The 13,787-nt window shown below is 42.7% G+C and overlaps 1 long non-coding RNA gene across 1 annotated transcript in view; it reads right to left on the bottom strand.

Annotated features, from left to right (window-relative positions):
* Positions 1–1,660: 1,660 nt before the first annotated feature.
* Positions 1,661–13,787, bottom strand: part of LOC148145898 (uncharacterized) — an 82,922-nt gene continuing 70,795 nt past the window's right edge. The window contains exon 3 of the long non-coding RNA XR_015761224.1: positions 1,661–2,407. This is a non-coding gene — a long non-coding RNA (uncharacterized LOC148145898). The remainder of the gene's footprint in view (positions 2,408–13,787) is intronic.

Consider the following 13,787-nt stretch of genomic DNA (forward strand, 5'->3'; position numbering starts at 1 on the left):
CAACAGGTTTAATTGGAAGCACTAGCTTTCAGAGCACATCAGGTATGGTGAGGCAGATATCAAGTTATCTCAAGAATGTGACTTAAATGAAGTTTGGGATTTACATATTAATAAACTGAAACCTGGAACCCATTCTAAAAGATGAAAGACTTAACAGCAATCTTGGTTTGTTCAATATACTGTTTTACTTGTGTGACACTGTGATCTTCTGCTATAAATTCTGTGTCTTATGATCCTGCCCCATTAGTTACCTGATGAAGGAGCAGCGCTCCAAAAGCTAGTGCTTCCAAATAAACCTGTTGGACTATAACCTGGTGTTGTGTGATTTTTGAACAAAAAGCAGGACAAATCTACTTTGGTCAGGGACCAGTCTAACAGCAGAGTCCTTAGCAGACTGAAAGGATAGGTTGCCAATTGATCCAGTCCCAGAGTTTGATGTGTGAAATGGATATGCTTTTTGATTAGATTTGATTTATTATTGTCACATGTATCTGGGTACAGTGAGAAGTTTTGTTTTGTCTGCAGTACAAACAGATCATATCTTTGTTGTGGTTCTGTTCGCCGAGCTGGAAGTTTTTATTGCAAACGTTTTGTCCCCTGGCTAGGCGACATCATCAGTGCTTGGGAGCCTCCTGCGAAGCGCTTCTTTGATGTTTCCTCCGGTGTTTATAGTGGTCTGTTCCTGCTGCTTCCGGTTGTCAGTTTCAGCTGTCCGCTGTAGTGGTTGTATATTGGGTCCAGGTCGACGTGTTTGTTGATGGAGTTTGTGGATGAATGCCATGCCTCTAGGAATTCCCTGGCTGTTCTCTGTCTGGCTTGCCCTATGATAGTAGTGTTGTCCCAGTCGAATTCATGTTGCTTGTTGTCTGCGTGTGTGATTTATACCTTCTACCTGAAGGAAGAGGTTGGAAGAGATTGTAACCGGGGCGGAAGGGAATTTTAATGATGTTGGATGCCTTCCTGAGGCAGACAAGCAGGAGGCTGTAAGAACACAGCAAGCCAAGCAGCAAGAAGTGTAGATGGAGTCAATGGTGGAAGGCTGGTTTGTGTGATGGACTGGGCTGCGTTCACGAATTTCTGTAGTTTTTTACGATCCTGGGCAGAGCAGTTACCAAGCAGTGGTACATCCAGATAGAATGCCTTCTACGGTGTATCTACAAAGATTGGTGAGACTCTTTACATAAGTGCTTAATTTCCTTAGCCTCCTGAGGACGTAGAGGTGTTGTTGTGCTTTCTCAACCATTGCATCAACGTGGGTGGACCAGGACAGACTGTTGGTAATGATCGCTCCGAGGAAATTGATGCTTTCAACCATCTCCACCTCAACTCCATTGATGGAGATTTTTTGGAAGAGCACAAGTTTACAGAATGTTCAAAATGGGAAGCCAGCCAAAAGAACAGTGGGAGAATCCAGCCGAGAAGTTAGAAAGATGTGGATGAGGCTTTTAGCAACAATTGGATGAAATAAGAGTCAAGACAGATGAAACTAAGTTCAACAGTTCAAACATGCAATGGATTCATAATTAAATATCAGGACTTAGACCAGTCTGGGAAGTTCATTTGGAACATGCAGTTTGTTTAACATGATACACAAAGGAACAGGGATATGTAAAACTGAGGTGGGAGAAGATGGTGTGACAGGTTTACATTGGCAATCTGCATCATAAATGTAGATATTGGTAATAATTGGGAACAATACACACCTTCATTACCGGGCTGGTATTGTGACAAGGGAGGTTTCTTACCTGTAATAGATTATGCACAGTTTTTAGGATGAAATTTGGAGAAGTTCTAGCTTGTCCAATTATCACCAAGGCTGAGAAGTGAAATCTGTTCCCAAAAATGAATGAAAATCTCGCAGTGACAGTGTTCTGACACCAGAGGGCAGAAAAATGCAAAGAAGCTTGCAAGTCAGTGTACTGGCGTGGGTAAGAAGCTGCTGAAATATTCCTTCCAATCCGAATTTACAAAGAGAAAAAAAATCTAAATGGGTCAATTGGAGGTTGTTTAGACCTTTAGCTTAACACAAACACAGAAAGAACTTCTAAAAAGAAATCAGCTGCAACTCTCTGAATTTAATTTAACCTTAATGAGAGATATTAGTCGGTAAATATTTGCACTGCATGACAATGACTTTGTGTAGATGGCTGCAAGGCCACCTGGTTGTCTGGAGCTCAATGCACACAGTTGGTGTTTCAGGCTCAGTAACTCAATGTGGCCAAGCTGCAATCTGTGTAATGCAAGTTTCTTTTCATATTGTATACAACATGAAATGTCAGGCAGTACTGGCAATGCCTCCTCAGAAAGTGCTGATAGCTCTCCTTCCAGATCCTCCTTGTAGGTTGTTAGTTTCCTTCACACATACAACATGTTGAAGCACGCCTCCATGTACTCCTGATGACTCTTCCTTTAATATAGGAAACATTTCACATTAGTGTCAAAAATTTATTCATTTAATCAACTATTGTGGCAGCCAAGGTTTAACTAAGGTGAGTTTGTCAATCACAATTAAGGTGAGTTTTTCAATCAATAAGTTTTCCAAAGCACATTTATGACTCACAGTGATAGAGTAAAATGCTGTTTTAAGCATGCCTTGCTTCATCAATTTAGCTTTCGGTGTTTTTAATCAGGCAAGTTATGATACACCTCTGGAGCAGATTGGACTTCACCCAGAGGCTGGGATTGTGCTGTGTTGTGGTAGATTATTCCTTGAAATAATCTCAGGAGCCTCGAGACCACAGGTCAGTGATTGTTTATCGAGTCAGTGATGGGAGAGTCCACATCATAAAAGATTGCGAGGTCACAGTGTCCCTCAACAAGGACTCATCAGATACTTAAACATTGTAAGTCGCGTGGACAGTACATTTCTCAAAGTCTGAAATGGTCTGTTTGAGACCAACACCTTGTTTTTCACACAAGTGGCAAGGCACCTGTTACCCCGGTCTCACCACTGCCTACCTTCCCCAGTGCCATCCTATCTCCTCTCTGAAGCCTGTTCTTCATTACTGTCCTTGACTAAACGCCCATTGCTTTGTCTATCTTGCTGTGGTATGGGATCACCTTCACACTTCAGCCCCACCTCAATGAGTTTCGGGATAACATGATATTGAACTCTTCTTCTGTCGCCATCACATCCGTGCCCATTTGTTTGGACAGGAGACCTCTTCCTGTCCCACAAGCCTCTACACACACCTCCAACACTCTCCCTCCACCTGGACCCTTCCCTCTGGCCTTTTACCTTCACTTGATTTGTCCACTGAGAACTAACGACTTAACATCGACTATCTTATTTCCTCTGCACCATCTTCCCCCAACCCTTCCCAAAACTCTCTTCCTTTGAACTGACTGCTCTCCATGCTCTTAGATCCAACCCTGAATTTGTCATCAAGCCTGCAGACAAGGTCGGTGCTGTTGGAGTCTGCATTGCAGTTGCTGAGTGCCAGCCTTCTGATACCACCTCCCATCTCCCCCGGACCAAGGGCCCATTATCGACCATCACCAACCTCGTCTCATCTGGCGATCTCCCCATGGCAGCCTCCCAGCTCACAGTCCCCCAACCCCACGCAACCCCCTTCTACATTCTCTCCAAAATCCACAAACAGGACTGTACGGACAGACCCATTGTCTCTGCCTGTTCCTGCCCCACAGAACTTACTTATTCCTGGATGTTCGGACTGCAGTCGGGGGGGGTGGCGGAAGCAGGAGGTAAAACCTTTGCTGAGTACAGAACACTCAGCATCAGAGAGCAGAAAGTCGGGAGGAATAGTGAATAGATGACAGGAGGTGGGGTTGGAAGAGGGGATGGAGTCAGAGGGGAGGGGTATGGAGGAAGGCTCCAGAGGGACGTGGGTACCTCTGAGTTGTTGCAGATTGCATTCCTTCATGCCTGAGAGGAACAGAAAAAGCTTCTCAGACAATCAAATGAGCCAGAGAGTGACGGGGGAATGGGCTGGGAGAGACAGCTGAGAGAGAAAGAGATCTCTCTGTTGGAGAGAGATGTCGAGAGTGTACACATGGTGATTCTGGGCACTGAAAGCGGATCTCAGGATGCAATTAGAACAGTTGTCTGAGGAGTGTTATACGTCTTTAGTTCTCATGGAGATATCTGTGATCCTGGATGGGTTCAAAATACAAAGGGTGAACCTTCAGTCGGAATCCACCTGGGGTGATTCTGAATTGGAGGCAGTCACTGAGGACTGAGGTGTGGCCGTGGAAGTGGGTTTTGGCAAAGACTTTGTCAGATGCTGCAGGAGGAAACAAAAAGTAATAGTGGTGAACAAGAGAGAGATTAAAACAGACATCCTGTTGGAGACTGGAGCAGAACTTCTTCAAGGTGGGTGTACCTGGAAGAGATGTGGCGGTGAATTAATCACTAGAACAAAGAACGATGGATGCTGGAGTCCTGAATCCAAAACAGCAATTGCTGGAGAAACTCAGCAATTCTGGTAGTGTCTTTCTATAAAAATGACCCTGAGTCTCCCAGTTGCCTGCCAACTCCAGCACAGCACCATGTTCCCACACCAACATTTCTGCTGCAGTGTTCCAGTGAGACTCAGGGCAAGCTCAAAGAACAACATCTGATTTTCAGGGACTCGATGTTGAGTTCAGTAACTTTAGATCTTGATTACATCCTTCCATGTTATTTACCTAACCCACATATTGATTCTATCATGACATGGGTTGCTTTCAGCATAGCCTTTCCATTCTCACCCTCTCTCAGTCCTAATATTACATTATGAGTTACTTTCAGTACCCCATTTTCTCTTAATCTTAGCCTTTGTTATCATTTCAGCATTTCTTCTATCTTGGCATAATCTCTTGTCTGCCTATCCCTTTCACATCTCTCTCTCTCTGGACTCTCCTCATTGCTCACCTCTCTCCCGACAGCCCCCAGCACTGGCTTCACCATGAATACCAGATTCCTATCAGTTCTAATGAAGAGACACCAGATTTGAACTGTTGAACTTTACATTCTCCCCATGGATGCTGCTTGACCTGCTAAGTTTCTCCAGTACTTTCTGTTTTCATTTGACTCCATGTGTCAGTTCATGAGCCCTCATTCATGCCTTTGTGACCTCCAGTCTCAACTACTCCAATGCACATTGGGCTGAGGTCCTACATTTTATCCTCCATCAACTTGAGGTCATCCAAAATATTGTTGCCCATATCATAACTCCCAGAAAATCCCATTCTTTTATCACCTCTGCATTTGTTAATCTACATTGATTTCTGGTCAAGAAATGTCTTGAATTTATAGTTCTGATCCTTGTTTATAAATCTTTCTACTGCTTCACCCACCCCAGTGTCTGTAATCACCTCTAGACCCACAACACTGTATAATATTTACTCGTCTTTATTTCTCACCATTTGTATGCCCTTAATTTTAATTGCTCTGTCTTTGGAGGCTGTGCCTTTAGTTTCCTACTGAGAATATGTGTAGGGAAAGAGTTAAGTTTTGAGTTTTGTGAAACAAGAGGTTCAGCTGAGTATGACTCAGATCAGATAAGAACTTACAGTTAACAATGGGGTGCTGGAGGCAAAGGTAATGGGTTAACAAGGTGGAAAAGCATTCATTACGTAGAGCAATTTAACAAAATTGGAAGCATTCAGTTTGTAAGGTTAATTTATGAAGGTGAAAAGTATTCATTATGTGAAGCCAGTTAAGGTTAAGAACATTCATTGTGGAACAGCAGATGGCTTAATTTTTACTGTTGATGCTCGCTGATTGTAATGGTCACCCAATTAATATGTATGTTGCCTTACCTGGATGTTTCTCTCTATATAATGACTATATAATTCATTAAGAAACTGTTGTTCAAGAGAGAAGACAGAGAACTCATGTCTCTGTGCACATGGGCAATTGTTCTCTCTCCCTCCATAGCCCAGAATAAAGATGAAGGAGGTAAAGTCATGCTTTGTCTCTGAGCGTTTTGCTTTGACTGAGGGGGGGAGGGGGAACAAGATGACACTACCGCCCCACACCTTTATACTTTGCCACCTCTCTATCTGGCTTTCCTTATTTAAGACAGTCTTTAAAATATACCTTTTAGACAAAGCTATTGGTGAGCTGACATAATGGGTTGCAGTTTTGTCAAGAAGGAAGTCTTCCCACATGTTGATTCCATGATCATCCTGGTGGAACCCACCAGTCGTCTCTTCCTTACGGGTGTTGTGTGAAACTGAGCCCACTGTTTCTGGAGGGGTATGTCTGAATAAGGAACAGAGTTGGCCAAGCTGACAGAGTAGAAGTCACCCCCTCCCACCACCCTGTGTCTCACTAATTTGACTGAGTTTTTTGAAGAAGTGACGAAGAAGATCGATTGAAAACAGAGCATGGATGTTGTCTGTATGACCTTCAGCAAAATGTCCGACAAGGTTCTGCAAATAGAATAGTTAGCAAGGTGAGATTACATGGAATGCAGGGAGAACTAGCCACTTGGATAAAAAATTGGCTCAAAGATAGGAGTCAGAGGTTGGTGGTAGAGGGCTGCTTTTTGGACTGAAGGCCTGTGACCAGTGGTGTGCCACAAGGATCGGTCTGGGTGCACTACTTTTGGTCATCTATATAAATGCCTTGGATGTAAATAGAAAGGTATGGTTACTAAGTTAACAAATGACATCAAAACTGGAGGTGTAGTGGACAGTGAAGAAGGTTACCTCAGAGTACAACAGGATCTTGATCAGATGGGCCAATGGGTCAAGGAGTGGCAGATCATGTTTAATTTAGATAAATGTGAGGTGATACATTTTGGTAAGGCAAATCAAAGCAGGACTTAAACACTTAATGGTAAGGTCCTGGGGAGTGTTGCCAAACAAAAAGACTTTGGAGTGCAGGTTCATAGTTCTTTAAAAGTGGAGTCAGAGGTAGACAGGGTAGTGAAGGAGGCATTTGGTACACTTGCCTTTATTGGTCAGTACATTAAGTATAGGAGTGGGGAGGCTATTTGTGGCTGTACAGGACATTGGTTAGGCCACTTTTGGAATACTGCATTTAATTCTGGTCTCCCTGGTATACAATAGATGTTGTAAAACTTGAAAGGGTTCAGAAAAAAATTTATAAGGATGTTGCCAGGGTTCAAGAATTTGAGCTACAGGGAGAGGCTGAATAGGCTGGGGCTGTTTTCCCTGAGGGGTGACCTTATAGAGGTTTATAAAATCAGGAGGGGCATGGATAGGATAAATAGGCAAAGTATTTTCTACAGGGTAAGAGAGTCCAGAACTAGAGGGCATAGGTTTAGGGTGAGAGAGGAAAAATTTAAAAGGGACCTAAGGGGCAACTTTTTCACATAGTGTGTGGTACGGGTATGGAATGAGCTGTCAGAGGAGATGGTGGAGACTGGTACAGTTACAACAATTAAAGGCATCTGGATGGGTATATGAATAGGAAGGGTTTAGAGGGATATGGGCCAAATGCTGCCAAATGGGACTAGATTAATTTAGGATATCTGGTTGGCATGGATAAGATGGGCTGAAGGGTCTGCTTCCGTGCTGTATGACTCTGTTTACTGGAATACTATGACTCTAACTCTATGACTCTGTTAACTGTTCAAGCTTATCAAGCTTTCTCTCCCTGGAGTCCTTTACGTCATTTTAATGCACCCCTTGAAATCCCACACACCAACCCTTCTACTATCCATTGTTTCAGTAGATAATGATCCATTGGGAAATCTGACAAGTCTTCAAATTGCTCTGGAAACTGACAATAGAAGCAAATTTTTGAAAACGATTGTCTGAAGAACTGATGACTTTACAACCTGGTGAAAATGTCAGCCATTCACAGCATTAACAATACAATCTTTAATCCAATTCAACCATTTCAATCTTGAGTGAATGAATACTCAGACTTTGAAAAATATAGTATGGAGAAAAATCAGGTTATCATATGAAAATACAATGGTCAATCTAAAAAAAAAGCCACTCCACCCCCTCGAGCTTTGCCAACATGGCATGCAAGCTTGAATCCTTCAGCTGTTCTTGGAGCTATGCCAGGCATTCATAATGAGGCCATCTGGCAACGGTCTCAACTGAAACATTTTGAACAGATCGCCAGACGTTTGGAATTCTGGAATTGGATCCAGTCTGCCATTTTGAAAGGACTCCTGATTCAACTTATCTTCACAAAAATCTGAGCCAGTGTCTGCAATTGTGGCTCAGTGTTGTCTAATTCTCCAGTGATGTGGCTGAGAGGTGCCATATAAATATACATTGTTACATGCATCTGCAGGAGTATACACAGGAAAATATACGTTTTTTAAAAAGGTACCTGTCAAGTCAGGTCAGCTGAGTCAATATTCTTGTCCTGTATTTGTCTAAATCCCTAAGTCTTTAGACCCATAGGAACATGAGTAAGCATTCAATCCATATCTTCTTGAACGACAAGAAACCTTTTACCTGTCCTCATAATTAAACCTCCTAAGGCTTTGTTATCATTTTTCCTTATATATTGTATCTCAAGAATGTCCACCCAGCCAAGGTGAATCCAACGGTCAATTGACTATTTCTGCACAGCTCCTTGACTTCACCAGGGATGAGCGTGGAATGCAGCACTGACTCACCCTAGCAATAGCACTTCATTGTTCTGTGTGCCCTGAATCACAATGAGAATGGTCAAGGGTAAGCAGTGTCCTCCACTGCAGCGATAGGTATGTCTATATATATTCTACTTAACCCCTCTCTACTCATTCAAAAGGACAGGGTTAAAGTGTTGCTTAATGTACAGCATCTCTGTGTATAGCCACAGTAAATAATTGATTAATAAATAACAAAAGTGCATGCATTTGCATCACCCCCTACTGTGCATCCAGTCTTCAGTCTCACAAACTCAGCCGGTGAGAGATAGATTTTTAACCCATTCCTATCTTAATTGCAAGGCTCTTACTTACACCACCACAGCTGGGAATTGGGAATTTATCGGCACAGGAGAAGACCATTGTATCCATGTCAGCCTTCTGAAAGAGAAGCCCTTTTCCCATACCCTTTAACTTTTAAAAATATTGATCATTGTGCACACAATTTCCTTTGCAAGCTGCTACTACCACTGGCAAAGGGCCATTGATTTGAAACGTTAACACTGCTTTTCTGTATCCATAGCTGCTCCCTAGCCCACTGAGCATTTCTAGCATGTTCTGCTCTTATTTCGCCTTTTGAGCATCCACATGGGCAAAAGAGACAGGAGGCCATCTGCAGGATATCTTTTCTCATCCTCTCTGTCAGAACTCAAGCAAACCAGATAAAGCACATAACGCTGGGAGGTGTGAGCTGTCTTTGATAACGATGGTAAAAACAATGACTGCAGATGCTGGAAACCAGATTCTGGATTAGTGGTGCTCGAAGAGCACAGCAGTTCAGGCAGCATCCAAGGAGCAGCAAAATCGACGTTTTGGGCAAAAGCCCTTCATCAGGAATAAAGGCAGTGAGCCTGAAGCGTGGAGAGATAAGCTAGAGGAGGGTGGGGGTGGGGAGAAAGTAGTACAGAGTACAGTAGGTGAGTGGGGGAGGGGATGAAGGTGATAGGTCAGGGAGGAGGGTGGAGTGGATAGGTGGAAAAGAAGATAGGCAGGTAGGACAAGTCATTGGGACAGTGCTGAGCTGGAAGTTTGGAACTAGGGTGAGGTGGGGGAAGGGGGAAATGAGGAAACTGTTGAAGTCCACATTGATCCCCTGGGGTTGAAGTGTTCCGAGGCGGAAGGTGAGGCGTTCTTCCTCCAGGAGTCTGGTGGTGAGGGAGCGGCAGATAACGATCAGCCAGACCCACTGTCTGTGAGGAACATGCTCTACACAAAGTGCTTCTGACTGCTTTACATTGAAGCATCCAAGGAGCAGGAAAATCGGGCTTTTGCCCGAAATGTCGATTTTCCTGCTGCTCAGATGCTGCCTGACCTGCTGTGCTTTTCCAGCACCACTTTAATCTTGACTCTAATCTCCAGCATCTGCAGTACTCACTTTCGTCTGCTTTTCATGGAACACAGCTTAGGCCCCAGTGACCAAATCATTGAGATCATAATGATGGCTGCTGGGTTTCTTGTACCTTACCTCTCAGGCTGTGAGAGCACGACTTGCTGCAATTAGACGGTGTTGGCTTCAGACAGATATTCATATATTTGTGCATCATCCATATTAAAGGTAGCAGAACCTTTATGCACAGTGCTGGGGGAAGATGGTGACATGGTGGTAATGTCATTGGCCCTGTAATCTAGAGGCTCAGGCTAAATGAGTAGTGACATGTGTTTAAATTGCATCATGGGGGCTGATGCTAATATAAGTGAGAGTGTGAACAGTTGCTATGCCACTAAGCGTTTATTATTATCCATTTTTGTCTCTAAGGAAATTGGTCATCCTAATCTAATCTGGGTCCCAGGCACCCAGCAATGCTGTTGACTCTTAACTGCCCTTTGGCATGGCCTAGCCCCTTTGTTCAGTGGCAATTAAGGATAGGCAACACAATCTGGTCATGCAACACTCACATCCGATGAAGAAAAAAAAAGCTTAAAAATATTTAGCCCAGACAAAGCATCACAACAAACAAAGCTAATACTTCGAGCTATGCTGCTGGCAAAATCTTTCTGACATTTTGTCAAACAAACTTCCAATGTTTGCCTGGGTGCAGTAAATCCACAGAAACAAAAAAAAAACCATAAGAAAAGAAATGACTCTATAAAGCGGTGAATAGACCAGCAACTATGTTCAGTCTTGACATAACATAGATAAAATCTACGAGGGAAAGTAAAAGGGACCTTTACTTTTTGACAAAATGTGTTTGTGCCACACATATAATAGAACTGCCCTCTGCTGGGCACATGCTACACTTTGTGCTGTTTTTAGTCTATATTCCATGTGACTGTTTAACTCACAAGAAAGTCGTTCTAACAAGGTTTGAGTTGGCTTATGCAACCCAGTATCTCAAAAAATGTTGGATGACATTGAGTTCGAATTTTTACACTGTTTCTCTCAGAAACAGTGAATCTAGCTTTCGTTTGTTAATGATCACCAGGAGGTTACTGGTTAGCATAGAGACCATGCAAATTAGTAGCAACAAACATTACAGTTTGCACATCTCATCTGAGACAGCAAAGAGGGAATTATCCAGGCAGATGTGAAAAGAGAAAGATTCATCTAAGTTTTATTATGTAAATAAAGTGATTTAAGATTGTCAGTCAGGTGAGCACACTTGCGCATACTGGAAGCCACTTATATTAACACACAGGGCTTTCTTTTTGCACACAGGAATAAAAATGCCTATTAGTCATCTTTAACATCTGTTCACTGGCTCATTTCTCAGTGCAATGCCCTGACCAATCAGAATCAACCTACCTGCTTTGAAATGTAAACAAAGCCTGACTGCTCACTGTCATTCAGCATTAATGGCTGAATTCTACATGGCAAATCCACTGCCAATCAGTGTCTATTTGCTAACCAATCAATCCTCTCCTGTCTGCCAGTCCATATGTTGATTTTCCCCTCAAATTGATATTTCTTGCAAATAAGTTCAAGCCAAAAAGCTTGAGCAAAATGTGTCTTTTCTCAGCAATAATTATCATGAGTGAAATTCCACGCCCAAGTACTTTTAATGTTTTGGGCTGAACTCCCATTCAACAATGAATCCTGCAATAAGCTATAAGGAAAGGCTAGAAAAACTCACGTTGTTTTCTCTGGAGTGGTGGAGGTTGAGGAGCGACTTGATAAAAGTTCATAAAATTATGAGAGGCATAAATAGGGTTGATGGTCAGAATCTTCTTCTCAAAGTTGAAATGTCTAAAACTAGGGGGCATGCATTTAAGGTGAGAGGGGGAGAGGGGCAAGTTTTCTCTTACACCGAGTGTGGTAGGTATCTGGAATGCGTTGTCAGGCATGGTGGTGGAGGCAGGTATGATAGGGGCATTTAAGGGGCTTTTAGATAAGTACATGAATGTGCAAGGAATGGAGGATTATGGACCAAGAACAGGCAGAAAGGATTAGTTAAATTTGGCGACCTGTTCAGCCGAAGGGCCCATTCCTGTGCTGTACTGTTCTATGTTCTAACTATATATGTCACTCTATCTTCTTATTCTGTCCATCTACCTAACTTATTATTTTCTGTCTTTCTATGTCATCTTTTTGTCTATCTATTTTACCATCCATCCATCCAACAGCTTTCTGTCTGTCTATATCTCCATCTAGCTCTGTCTGTCTGCCTTATATGGGGAGGAGCCCATTTAGTCATGCACTGTCTGGCACAGATGGTTAATGTTTTCCTGTGAATGAATGGACTCTCACATTGATTTACATCCATTTCCCTGAAGGCAATGTACAAGAGCAGAAATTCTGATATTAGTTCAGTCCAGGGGATGCAATGATAAATTCTTACCAAGTCTTACCCCACCTGCCTTCCTATCTCTAAATCCTCTCAGCCTCTGCTTACACTGCAAGGCCATGCTAAGCTGATGAAGCGTAGACTAGAGATTGGAACTGCCCTGCACATCTTACAAATATATCAGGTCATATATTGGTTTCCTTCAGGCTGAAAGTGACTTACTGCAGAGAAATGAGGGAGAGCTCCTAAACTGGTGGTGATCTAATGACTTCGCTGTATCTTGTTCACAGCCCCTAGTTGTTTAGCCATCTGAGAATTAATCACATAGTTGTCAGCAGGCAGAAGACTTTATCCTGACTGAGTGGTCACTGGGTGACAAACCAGTCCACTACCTATTGCTGACCAAATCTCCATTTATACACAACTGTTTGGCTCCAGTTCATCTGCAAACACTGCTGTAACCCACTGCTGTGCAAATGGTCTTCACAAAGAGTATCGAGCTCGTTGAGAAGAGTTGGTTAGCTGGCTTGTCATACAGACTAACACCAACAGCATGGGTTCAATTTCTGCACCAAATGAAGTCACCACAAGGGGCTGTCCTTTTCAATGTCACCCCTTGGCCTGAGGTGTGGTGACTCTCAGATTAAACTGCCACCAATTGGGAGAAAGTGAGGACTGCAGATGCTGGAGATCAGAGTCGAGAGTGTGGTGCTGTGGTGAGGCAGTATCTGAGGAGCAGGAGAGTCGATATTTCGGGCATAAGCCCTTTGTCAGGTATGGTTCACCACTTGGCTGTCTCTAATGAGAGAGCAGCTCTATGGCTCAGTGAGACGATGGAAACTTTTACTTGCGTTCAAACTGTGTAACAATCCTTCCAATCATTAGTTTTAAAATGGATCTTTTCTAGCTTCAGTCCACAATTTAAAAAGACACAAAAATAAAAAGACATGGTCTTTCCAGTATCAGATACTAATGTCACTTATCCAAGTACGATTCTGACATAAAGCCAGAGTTTTAATTTTTTGGAAGTCCATGAATAAGTCTATTCTGCAATATCTTCCAGATATGAGGCCACTGCTTGGTTATTCACTGCTCACCACATTTGTACATGTCATTTCTTATATGAGGTATAAATAATTTCTCCTAAGCGATGTATTTGGAGTACTATAAATGAGTTTTTCGGATTCTGCTGCATTAGGTGTAATTAAAGGTGAATGAAGCATTTTAATAGATGCTGAAATCTTGATACAAGTATAACAGCTCTTGAAAATTAAGTATTTAATGGCGGATTATTGAGATGCAGCTAAAATATTTTCCCTTCATCACCACTTCAGAACAAAGGGATGGGCCTGTCTGTTGGAACTGAATCACCTTATATGCCTATCCCAACTGAATTTGTCTTGTAGGCCTCACCCACTTCACATAACACAGTTGAACTCCAGGATAGTTATGTGTTCCATGTACTTCAAGACTGGGTCAAAGGCGCACTGCTGCCTCA

The sequence above is a fragment of the Chiloscyllium plagiosum genome, unplaced genomic scaffold (genome assembly GCF_037043375.1).
Source record: "Chiloscyllium plagiosum isolate Xiang-an unplaced genomic scaffold, Cpla_swu_hap1 HiC_scaffold_23, whole genome shotgun sequence".
Taxonomy (NCBI): domain Eukaryota; kingdom Metazoa; phylum Chordata; class Chondrichthyes; order Orectolobiformes; family Hemiscylliidae; genus Chiloscyllium; species Chiloscyllium plagiosum.